Below are 13,201 nucleotides of genomic sequence, written 5' to 3'. Positions count from 1 at the left end.
ACACCACTAGTTCAGTCCCCCTATACCAGACACCACTAGTTCTATCCCCCCAGACACCACTAGTTCTATCCCCTATACCAGACACCACTAGTTCAGTCCCCTATACCAGACACCACTAGTTCTGTCCCCTATACCAGACACCACTAGTTCAGTCCCCTATACCAGACACCACTAGTTCTATCCCCTATACCAGACACCACTAGTTCTATCCCCTATACACCACTAGTTCTATCCCCTATACCAGACACCCTATACACCACTAGTTCTATCCCCTATACCAGACACCACTAGTTCTATCCCCTATACCAGACACCACTAGTTCTATCCCCTATACCACTAGACACCACTAGTTCTATACACCACTAGTTCTATCCCCCAGACACCACTAGTTCTATCCCCCTATACACCACTAGTTCTATCCCCCTATACCAGACACCACTAGTTCTATCCCCTATACCAGACACCACTAGTTCTATCCCCCTATACACAGACACCACTAGTTCAGTCCCCTATACCAGACACCACTAGTTCTATCCCCTATACCAGACACCACTAGTTCTATCCCCTATACCAGACACCACTAGTTCTATCCCCTATACCAGACACCACTAGTTCTATCCCCCTATACCAGACACCACTAGTTCTGTCCCCCTATACACCACTAGTTCATCCCCTATACCAGACACCACTAGTTCAGTCCCCCTATACCAGACACCACTAGTTCAGTCCCCTATACCAGACACCACTAGTTCAGTCCCCCTATACCAGACACCACTAGTACCAGACACCACTAGTTCTATCCCCTATACCAGACACCACTAGTTCTATCCCCTATACACCACTAGTTCTAGTCCCCTATACCAGACACCACTAGTTCAGTCCCCTATACCAGACACCACTAGTTCTAGTCCCCTATACCAGACACCACTAGTTCAGTCCCCTATACCAGACACCACTAGTTCTATCCCCCTATACTAGTTCAGACACCACTAGTTCAGTCCCCCTATACCAGACACCACTAGTTCAGTCCCCTATACCAGACACACTACTAGTCCCCTATCCAGACACCACTAGTTCTATCCCCCTATACACCACTAGTTCTATCCCCTATACACCACTAGTTCTATCCCCTATACCAGACACCACTAGTTCAGTCCCCCTATACCAGACACCACTAGTTCTGTCCCCTATACCAGACACCACTAGTTCTATCCCCCTATACCAGACACCACTAGTTCTATCCCCTATACCAGACACCACTAGTTCTATCCCCCTATACCAGACACCACTAGTTCTATCCCCCTATACCAGACACCACTAGTTCTATCCCCTATACCAGACACCACTAGTTCTATCCCCCTATACCAGACACCACTAGTTCTATCCCCTATACACCACTAGTTCTATCCCCCTATACCAGACACCACTAGTTCTATCCCCTATACCAGACCCCTAGTTCTACCAGACACCACTAGTTCTATCCCCTATACCAGACACCACTAGTTCAGTCCCCCTATACCAGACACCACTAGTTCAGTCCCCTATACCAGACACCACTAGTTCAGTCCCCCTATACCAGACACCACTAGTTCTATCCCCTATACCAGACACCACTAGTTCTGTTACCAGACACCACTAGTTCATCCCCTATACCAGACACCACTAGTTCTATCCCCTATACACCACTAGTTCTATCCCCCTATACCAGACACCACTAGTTCAGTCCCCCTATACCAGACACCACTAGTTCTATCCCCCTATACCAGACACCACTAGTTCTATCCCCTATACCAGACACCACTAGTTCTATCCCTATACCAGACACCACTAGTTCTAGTCCCCTATACCAGACACCACTAGTTCTATCCCCTATACACCACTAGTTCAGTCCCCTATACCAGACACCACTAGTTCTAGTCCCCTATACCAGACACCACTAGTTCTAGTCCCCTATACCAGACACCACTAGTTCTAGTCCCCTATACCAGACACCACTAGTTCTATCCCCTATACAGACACCACTAGTTCATCCCCCTATACCAGACACCACTAGTTCTAGTCCCCCTATACCAGACACCACTAGTTCTATCCCCCTAGACACCACTAGTTCAGTCCCCTATACCAGACACCACTAGTTCTATCCCCCTATACCAGACACCACTAGTTCTATCCCCCTATACCAGACACCACTAGTTCTAGTCCCCTATACCAGACACCACTAGTTCAGTCCCCTATACCAGACACCACTAGTTCTAGTCCCCTATACCAGACACCACTAGTTCTATCCCCTATACCAGACACCACTAGTTCAGTCCCCTATACCAGACACCACTAGTTCTATCCCCCTATACCAGACACCACTAGTTCTAGTCCCCTATACCAGACACCACTAGTTCTATCCCCCTATACCAGACACCACTAGTTCTATCCCCCTATACACCACTAGTTCTAGTCCCCTATACCAGACACCACTAGTTACACCACTAGTTCTGTCCCCTATACACCACTAGTTCTATCCCCTATACCAGACACCACTAGTTCTAGTCCCCTATACCAGACACCACTAGTTCTATCCCCTATACACCACTAGTTCTATCCCCCTATACACCACTAGTTCTATCCCCTATACCAGACACCACTAGTTCCCCTATCCCCCAGACACCACTAGTTCTATCCCCCTATACACCAGACACCACTAGTTCTATCCCCCTATACCAGACACCACTAGTTCTATCCCCTATAGTTCTATCCCCACACCACTAGTTCTATCCCCCTATACCAGACACCACTAGTTCTATCCCCCTATACACCACTAGTTCTATCCCCTATACCAGACACCACTAGTTCTATCCCCTATACCAGACACCACTAGTTCAGTCCCCTATACCAGACACCACTAGTTCTATCCCCCCTAGACACCACTAGTTCAGTCCCCCTATACCAGACACCACTAGTTCTAGTCCCCTATACCAGACACCACTAGTTCTATCCCCCTATACCAGACACCACTAGTTCAGTCCCCCTATACCAGACACCACTAGTTCTATCCCCTATACCAGACACCACTAGTTCAGTCCCTATACCAGACCCACTACCAGACACCACTAGTTCTATCCCCCAGTCCCCTATACCAGACACCACTAGTTCAGTCCCCTATACCAGACACCACTAGTTATATCCCCCAGACACCACTAGTTCTATCCCCTATACACCACTAGTTCTATCCCCTATACCAGACACCACTAGTTCTATCCCCTATACCAGACACCACTAGTTCTATCCCCCTATACACCACTAGTTCTATCCCCCTATACAGACCACTAGTTCTATCACCCTATACCAGACACCACTAGTTCTATCCCCCTATACACCACTAGTTCTAGTCCCCTATACCAGACACCACTAGTTCTATCCCCTATACCAGACACCACTAGTTCTAGTCCCCCTATACCAGACACCACTAGTTCTATCCCCTATACCAGACACCACTAGTTCAGTCCCCTATACCAGACACCACTAGTTCTATCCCCTATATCCCCCAGACACCACTAGTTCAGTCCCCCTATACACCACTAGTTCTATCCAGACACCACTAGTTCAGTCCCCTATACCAGACACCACTAGTTCTATCCCCTATACCAGACACCACTAGTTCTATCCCCTATACACCACTAGTTCAGTCCCCCTATACCAGACACCACTAGTTCTATCCCCCTATACCAGACACCACTAGTTCTAGTCCCCTATACCAGACACCACTAGTTCTACACCACTAGTTCTAGTTCTATCCCCTATACCAGACACCACTAGTTCTATCCCCTACCAGACACCACTAGTTCTATCCCCTATACCAGACACCACTAGTTCATCCCCCTATACCAGACACCACTAGTTCTATCCCCCTACACACAGACACCACTAGTTATAGTCCCCCTATACCAGACACCACTAGTTCTATCCCCTATACCAGACACCACTAGTTCTATCCCCTATACCAGACACCACTAGTTCTATCCCCTATACCAGACACCACTAGTTCTATCCCCCTATACTAGACACCACTAGTTCTATCCCCCTATACACCACTAGTTCAGTCCCCCTATACCAGACACCACTAGTTCTATCCCCTATACCAGACACCACTAGTTCAGTCCCCCTATACCAGACACCACTAGTTCAGTCCCCTATACCAGACACCACTAGTTCTATCCCCTATACCAGACACCACTAGTTCTATCCCCTATACCAGACACCACTAGTTCTATCCCCCAGACACCACTAGTTCTATCCCCTATACCAGACACCACTAGTTCAGTCCCCCTATACCAGACACCACTAGTTCTAGTCCCCCTATACCAGACACCACTAGTTCTAGTCCCCTATACCAGACACCACTAGTTCTATCCCCCTATACACCACTAGTTATATCCCCTAGACACCACTAGTTCAGTCCCCTACCAGACACCACTAGTTCTATCCCCTATACCAGACACCACTAGTTCTATCCCCCTATACACCACTAGTTCTATCCCCTATACCAGACACCACTAGTTCTAGTCCCCTATACCAGACACCACTAGTTCTATCCCCCTATACACCACTAGTTCTATCCCCTATACCAGACACCACTAGTTCTATCCCCCTATACCAGACACCACTAGTTCTAGTCCCCCAGACCACTAGTTCAGTCCCCTATACCAGACACCACTAGTTCTAGTCCCCTATACCAGACACCACTAGTTCTAGTCCCCTATACCAGACACCACTAGTTCAGTCCCCTATACCAGACACCACTAGTTCTATCCCCTATACCAGACACCACTAGTTCTATCCTCCCCCTATACCAGACACCACTAGTTCTATCACCACTAGTTCTATCCCCTAGACACCACTAGTTCTATCCCCTATACAGACACCACTAGTTCTATCCCCTATACACCACTAGTTCTATCCCCTATACCAGACACCACTAGTTCTATCCCCCTATACACCACTAGTTCTATCCCCTATACACCACTAGTTCTATCCCCCTATACACCACTAGTTCTATCCCCTACCAGACACCACTAGTTCTATCCCCTTAGTTACACCACTAGTTCAGTCCCCCTACCACACCACTAGTTCAGTCCCCCTATACCAGACACCACTAGTTCTGTCCCCTATACAGACACCACTAGTTCATCCCCTATACCAGACACCACTAGTTCAGTCCCCTATACCAGACACCACTAGTTCAGTCCCCTATACCAGACACCACTAGTTATATCCCCTATACCAGACACCACTAGTTATCCCCCTATACACCACTAGTTATATCCCCTATACCAGACACCACTAGTTCAGTCCCCTATACCAGACACCACTAGTTCTATCCCCTATACCAGACACCACTAGTTCAGTCCCCTATACACCACTAGTTCTAGTCCCCTATACCAGACACCACTAGTTCTATCCCCTATACCAGACACCACTAGTTCAGTCCCCCTATACCAGACACCACTAGTTCTATCCCCTATACCAGACACCACTAGTTCTATCCCCTATACCAGACACCACTAGTTCTATCCCCTATACACCACTAGTTCAGTCCCCCTATACCAGACACCACTAGTTCTATCCCCTATACCAGACACCACTAGTTCTAGTCCCCCTATACCAGACACCACTAGTTCAGTCCCCTATACCAGACACCACTAGTTCTATCCCCTATACCAGACACCACTAGTTCTATCCCCTATACCAGACACCACTAGTTCAGACACCACTAGTTCTATCCCCTATACCAGACACCACTAGTTCTATCCCCCTATACCAGACACCACTAGTTCAGTCCCCTATACCAGACACCACTAGTTCTATCCCCTATACCAGACACCACTAGTTATATCCCCTATACCAGACACCACTAGTTATCCCCTATACCAGACACCACTAGTTCTATCCCCCTATACCAGACACCACTAGTTCTATCTAGTTCTATCCCCTATACCAGACACCACTAGTTTATCCCCCTATACACCACTAGTTCTATCCCCTATACCAGACACCACTAGTTCTATCCCCCTATACACCACTAGTTCATCCCCTATACCAGACACCACTAGTTCTATCCCCTATACCAGACACCACTAGTTAGTTCTAGTTTATATCCCCTATACCAGACACCACTAGTTCAGTCCCCTATACCAGACACCACTAGTATCCCCTATACCAGACACCACTAGTTCAGTCCCCTATACACCACTAGTTCAGACCCCTATACCAGACACCACTAGTTCTAGTCCCCTATACCAGACACCACTAGTTCTATCCCCTATACCAGACACCACTAGTTCAGTCCCCCTATACCAGACACCACTAGTTCTATCCCCTATACCAGACACCACTAGTTCTATCCCCCTATACACCACTAGTTCAGACACCACTAGTTCAGTCCCCCTATACCAGACACCACTAGTTCTATCCCCTATACCAGACACCACTAGTTCAGTCCCCCTATACCAGACACCACTAGTTCTATCCCCTATACCAGACACCACTAGTTCTATCCCCTATACCAGACACCACTAGTTCTATCCCCCTATACCAGACACCACTAGTTCTGTCCCCCTATACCAGACACCACTAGTTCTAGTCCCCTATACCAGACACCACTAGTTCTATCCCCTATACCAGACACCACTAGTTCTATCCCCTATCCCCCTATACACCACTAGTTCTATCCCCCTATACCAGACACCACTAGTTCTATCCCCTATAGACACCACTAGTTCTATCCCCTATACACCACTAGTCCCCTATACACCACTAGTTCTATCCCCCTATACCAGACACCACTAGTTACACCACTAGTTCTATCCCCTATACCAGACACCACTAGTTCTATCCCCCTATACCAGACACCACTAGTTCTATCCCCTATACCAGACACCACTAGTTATACACCCCTATCCCCTACCAGACACCACTAGTTCAGTCCCCTATACCAGACACCACTAGTTATATCCCCTATACCAGACACCACTAGTTCAGCCCCCCCTAGACACCACTAGTTCTAGTCCCCCTATCCCCAGACACCACTAGTTCAGTCCCCTATACCAGACACCACTAGTTCTATCCCCTATACCAGACACCACTAGTTCAGTCCCCTATACCAGACACCACTAGTTCTATCCCCTATACCAGACACCACTAGTTCTATCCCCTATACCAGACACCACTAGTTCTATCCCCCATACACCACTAGTTCAGTCCCCTATACCAGACACCACTAGTTCTATCCCCTATACCAGACACCACTAGTTCAGTCCCCCTATACCAGACACCACTAGTTCAGTCCCCTATACCAGACACCACTAGTTCTATCCCCTATACCAGACACCACTAGTTCTATCCCCTATACAGACACCACTAGTTCTAGTCCCCTATACCAGACACCACTAGTTCTAGTCCCCCTATACCAGACACCACTAGTTCAGTCCCCTATACCAGACACCACTAGTTCTCAGTCCCCTATACCAGACACCACTAGTTCTAGTCCCCTATACCACACACCACTAGTTCTAGTCCCCCTATACCAGACACCACTAGTTCAGTCCCCTATACCAGACACCACTAGTTCATCCCCTATACCAGACACCACTAGTTCTATCCCCTATACCAGACACCACTAGTTCTATCCCCTATACCAGACACCACTAGTTCTATCCCCTATACCAGACACCACTAGTTCAGTCCCCTATACCAGACACCACTAGTTCTATCCCCTATACCAGACACCACTAGTTCTGTCCCCTATACCAGACACCACTAGTTCTATCCCTATACACCACTAGTTCTATCCCCAGACACCACTAGTTCAGTCCCCTATACCAGACACCACTAGTTCTATCCCCTATAGTCCCCAGACACCACTAGTTCAGTCCCCTATACCAGACACCACTAGTTCTATCCCCTATACCAGACACCACTAGTTCTATTAGACACCACTAGTTCTATCCCCTAGACACCACTAGTTCAGTCCCCTATACCAGACACCACTAGTTCTATCCCCTATACAGACACCACTAGTTCTAGTCCCCTATACCAGACACCACTAGTTCAGTCCCCTATACCAGACACCACTAGTTCTATCCCCTATACCAGACACCACTAGTTCTATCCCCTATACTAGACACCACTAGTTCTATCCCCTATACCAGACACCACTAGTTCTATCCCCCTATACCAGACACCACTAGTTCTATCCCCTATACCAGACACCACTAGTTCAGTCCCCTATACCAGACACCACTAGTTCTATCCCCTATACCAGACACCACTAGTTATATCCCCTATACCAGACCCCTAGTTATACCAGACACCACTAGTTCTATCCCCTATACCAGACACCACTAGTTCTATCCCCCCTAGTTATATCCCCCCCCTAGACACCACTAGTTCTGTCCCCCAGACACCACTAGTTCTATCCCCCTATACCAGACACCACTAGTTCTATCCCCCTATACACCACTAGTTCAGTCCCCCTATACCAGACACCACTAGTTATATCCCCCTATACCAGACACCACTAGTTCAGTCCCCCTATACACCACTAGTTATATCCCCCTATACCAGACACCACTAGTTCAGTCCCCCTATACCAGACACCACTAGTTATATCCCCCTATACCAGACACCACTAGTTCAGTCCCCCTATACTAGTTCAGACACCACTAGTTCAGTCCCCTATACCAGACACCACTAGTTCTATCCCCTATACCAGACACCACTAGTTCAGTCCCCTATACCAGACACCACTAGTTCTATCCCCTATACCAGACACCACTAGTTCTATCCCCTATACTAGACACCACTAGTTCTATCCCCTATACCAGACACCACTAGTTCTAGTCCCCCTATACACCACTAGTTCAGTCCCCTATACACCACTAGTTCTATCCCCTATACCAGACACCACTAGTTCTAGTTCCCCTATACCAGACACCACTAGTTCAGTCCCCTATACTAGACACCACTAGTTCTATCCCCTATACCAGACACCACTAGTTCTATCCCCTATACCAGACACCACTAGTTCTAGACACCCCCCTATACCAGACACCACTAGTTCTATCCCCTATACCAGACACCACTAGTTCAGTCCCCCTATACCAGACACCACTAGTTCTATCCCCCTATACCAGACACCACTAGTTCTATCCCCTATCTATACACCACTATATCCCCCAGACACCACTAGTTCAGTCCCCTATACCAGACACCACTAGTTCAGTCCCCTATACCAGACACCACTAGTTCAGTCCCCTATACCAGACACCACTAGTTCTATCCCCCTATACCAGACACCACTAGTTCAGTCCCCCTATACCAGACACCACTAGTTCAGTCCCCTATACCAGACACCACTAGTTCTAGTCCCCTATACCAGACACCACTAGTTCAGTCCCCCTATACCAGACACCACTAGTTCTATCCCCTATACCAGACACCACTAGTTCAGTCCCCCTATACCAGACACCACTAGTTCTAGTCCCCCTATACCAGACACCACTAGTTCTATCCCCTATACCAGACACCACTAGTTCAGTCCCCTATACCAGACACCACTAGTTCTAGTCCCCTATACCAGACACCACTAGTTCTATCCCCTACCACTAGACACCACTAGTTCAGTATCCCCTATACACCACTAGTTCAGTCCCCCTATACCAGACACCACTAGTTCAGTCCCCTATACCAGACACCACTAGTTCAGTCCCCTATACCAGACACCACTAGTTCTAGTCCCCTATACCAGACACCACTAGTTCTATCCCCTATACCAGACACCACTAGTTCTATCCCCTATACACCACTAGTTCTATCCCCTATACCAGACACCACTAGTTCAGTCCCCTATACCAGACACCACTAGTTCAGTCCCCTATACCAGACACCACTAGTTCAGACACCACTATCCCTATACCAGACACCACTAGTTCTATCCCCTATACCAGACACCACTAGTTCTATCCCCTATACTAGACACCACTAGTTCTATCCCCTATACCAGACACCACTAGTTCTATCCCCCTATACCAGACACCACTAGTTCTATCCCCCTATACCAGACACCACTAGTTCAGTCCCCTATACCAGACACCACTAGTTCTATCCCCTATACCAGACACCACTAGTTATACCAGACACCACTAGTTCTATCCCCTATACACCACTAGTTCTATCCCCTATACCAGACACCACTAGTTCTATCCCCTATACCAGACACCACTAGTTCTATCCCCCCTATACACCACTAGTTCATCCCCCTATACCAGACACCACTAGTTCTATCCCCTATACCAGACACCACTAGTTCTATCCCCTATACCAGACACCACTAGTTCTAGTCCCCTATACCAGACACCACTAGTTCTATCCCCCTAGACACCAGACACCACTAGTTCTATCCCCCTATACCTAGACACCACTAGTTCTATCCCCTATACACCACTAGTTCTATCCCCTATACCAGACACCACTAGTTCAGTCCCCCTATACCAGACACCACTAGTTCAGTCCCCTATACCAGACACCACTAGTTCTATCCCCTATACCAGACACCACTAGTTCTATCCCCCTATACACCACTATATCCCCCTATACACCACTAGTTCTATCCCCTATACCAGACACCACTAGTTCTATCCCCTACCAGACACCACTAGTTCTATCCCCTAGACACCACTAGTTCTATCCCCTATACCAGACACCACTAGTTCTATCCCCCTATACCAGACACCACTAGTTCTAGTCCCCTATACCAGACACCACTAGTTCAGTCCCCTATACCAGACACCACTAGTTCTATCCCCTATACCAGACACCACTAGTTCTATCCCTATACCCACTAGTTTATATCCCAGACACCACTAGTTCAGTCCCCTATACCAGACACCACTAGTTCTATCCCCCAGACACCACTAGTTCAGTCCCCCCTAGACACCACTAGTTCTATCCCCTATACCAGACACCACTAGTTCAGTCCCCTATACACCACTAGTTCTATCCCCTATACCAGACACCACTAGTTCTATCCCCTATACCAGACACCACTAGTTCTATCCCCTACCAGACACCACTAGTTCTATCCCCTATATACACCACTAGTTCTATCCCCTATACCAGACACCACTAGTTCTAGTCCCCCTATACCAGACACCACTAGTTCTAGTCCCCCTATACCAGACACCACTAGTTCTAGTCCCCTATACCAGACACCACTAGTTCTATCCCCTATACCAGACACCACTAGTTCTATCCCCTATATCCCAGACACCACTAGTTATATCCCCTATACCAGACACCACTAGTTCTATCCCCCTATACACCACTAGTTATATCCCCACACCACTAGTCCCCTATACACCACTAGTTCTATCCCCTATACCAGACACCACTAGTTCTGTCCCCTATACCAGACACCACTAGTTCTATCCCCTATACCAGACACCACTAGTTCTATCCCCTATACCAGACACCACTAGTTCTATCCCCTATACCAGACACCACTAGTTCTATCCTATCCCAGACACCACTAGTTCTATCCCCTATACACCACTGAGTTCTAGTCCCCTTACCAGACACCACTAGTCCCCTATACCAGACACCACTAGTTCTAGTCCCCTATACCAGACACCACTAGTTCAGTCCCCTATACCAGACACCACTAGTTCAGTCCCCTATACCAGACACCACTAGTTCAGTCCCCCTATACCAGACACCACTAGTTCTATCCCCCTATACCAGACACCACTAGTTCTATCCCCCTATACCAGACACCACTAGTTCTATCCCCCTATACCAGACACCACTAGTTCACTATCCCCCTATACCAGACACCACTAGTTCTATCCCCCTAGACACCACCAGACACCACTAGTTCTAGTCCCCTATACCAGACACCACTAGTTCAGTCCCCTATACCAGACACCACTAGTTCATCCCCTATACCAGACACCACTAGTTCTATCCCCTATACCAGACACCACTAGTTCTATCCCCTATACACCACTAGTTATATCCCCTATACCAGACACCACTAGTTCTATCCCCTATACACCACTAGTTCTATCCCCCTATACACCACTAGTTCTAGTCCCCTATACCAGACACCACTAGTTCTATCCCCTATACCAGACACCACTAGTATCCCCTATACACCACTAGTTCTATCCCCTATACCAGACACCACTAGTTCTATACACCACTAGTTATCCCCCTACACCACTAGTTATATCCCCTATACCAGACACCACTAGTTCTATCCCCTATACACCACTAGTTCTATCCCCCTATACACCACTAGTTCTAGTCCCCCTATACCAGACACCACTAGTTCTAGTCCCCCTATACCAGACACCACTAGTTCTATCCCCTATACCAGACACCACTAGTTCTATCCCCTATACCAGACACCACTAGTTCTATCCCCTATACCAGACACCACTAGTTCTATCCCCCTATACCAGACACCACTAGTTCAGTCCCCTATACCAGACACCACTAGTTCTAGTCCCCTATACCAGACACCACTAGTTCTATCCCCTATACACCACTAGTTCTATCCCCTATACCAGACACCACTAGTTCTATCCCCTATACACACCACTAGTTCAGTCCCCTATACCAGACACCACTAGTTCTATCCCCTATACCAGACACCACTAGTTCAGTCCCCTATACCAGACACCACTAGTTCAGTCCCCTATACCAGACACCACTAGTTCAGTCCCCCTATACCAGACACCCTAGTTATACCAGACACCACTAGTTCTATCCCCCTATACCAGACACCACTAGTTCTATCCCCTATACCAGACACCACTAGTTCTAGTCCCCTACCAGACACCACTAGTTCTATCCCCTAGACACCACTAGTTCTATCCCCCTATACCAGACACCACTAGTTTCTATCCCCTATACCAGACACCACTAGTTCAGTCCCCTATACCAGACACCACTAGTTCTATCCCCTATACCAGACACCACTAGTTCTATCCCCTATACCAGACACCACTAGTTCTATCCCCCTATACCAGACACCACTAGTTCCCCTATACACCACTAGTTATATCCCCTATACACCACTAGTTCAGTCCCCTATACCAGACACCACTAGTTCAGTCCCCCTAGACACCACTAGTTCTATCCCCCTACC

This window comes from Oncorhynchus nerka, linkage group LG8 (genome assembly GCF_034236695.1).
Source record: "Oncorhynchus nerka isolate Pitt River linkage group LG8, Oner_Uvic_2.0, whole genome shotgun sequence".
NCBI lineage: Eukaryota > Metazoa > Chordata > Actinopteri > Salmoniformes > Salmonidae > Oncorhynchus > Oncorhynchus nerka.
This window is presented reverse-complemented; position numbering follows the sequence as displayed.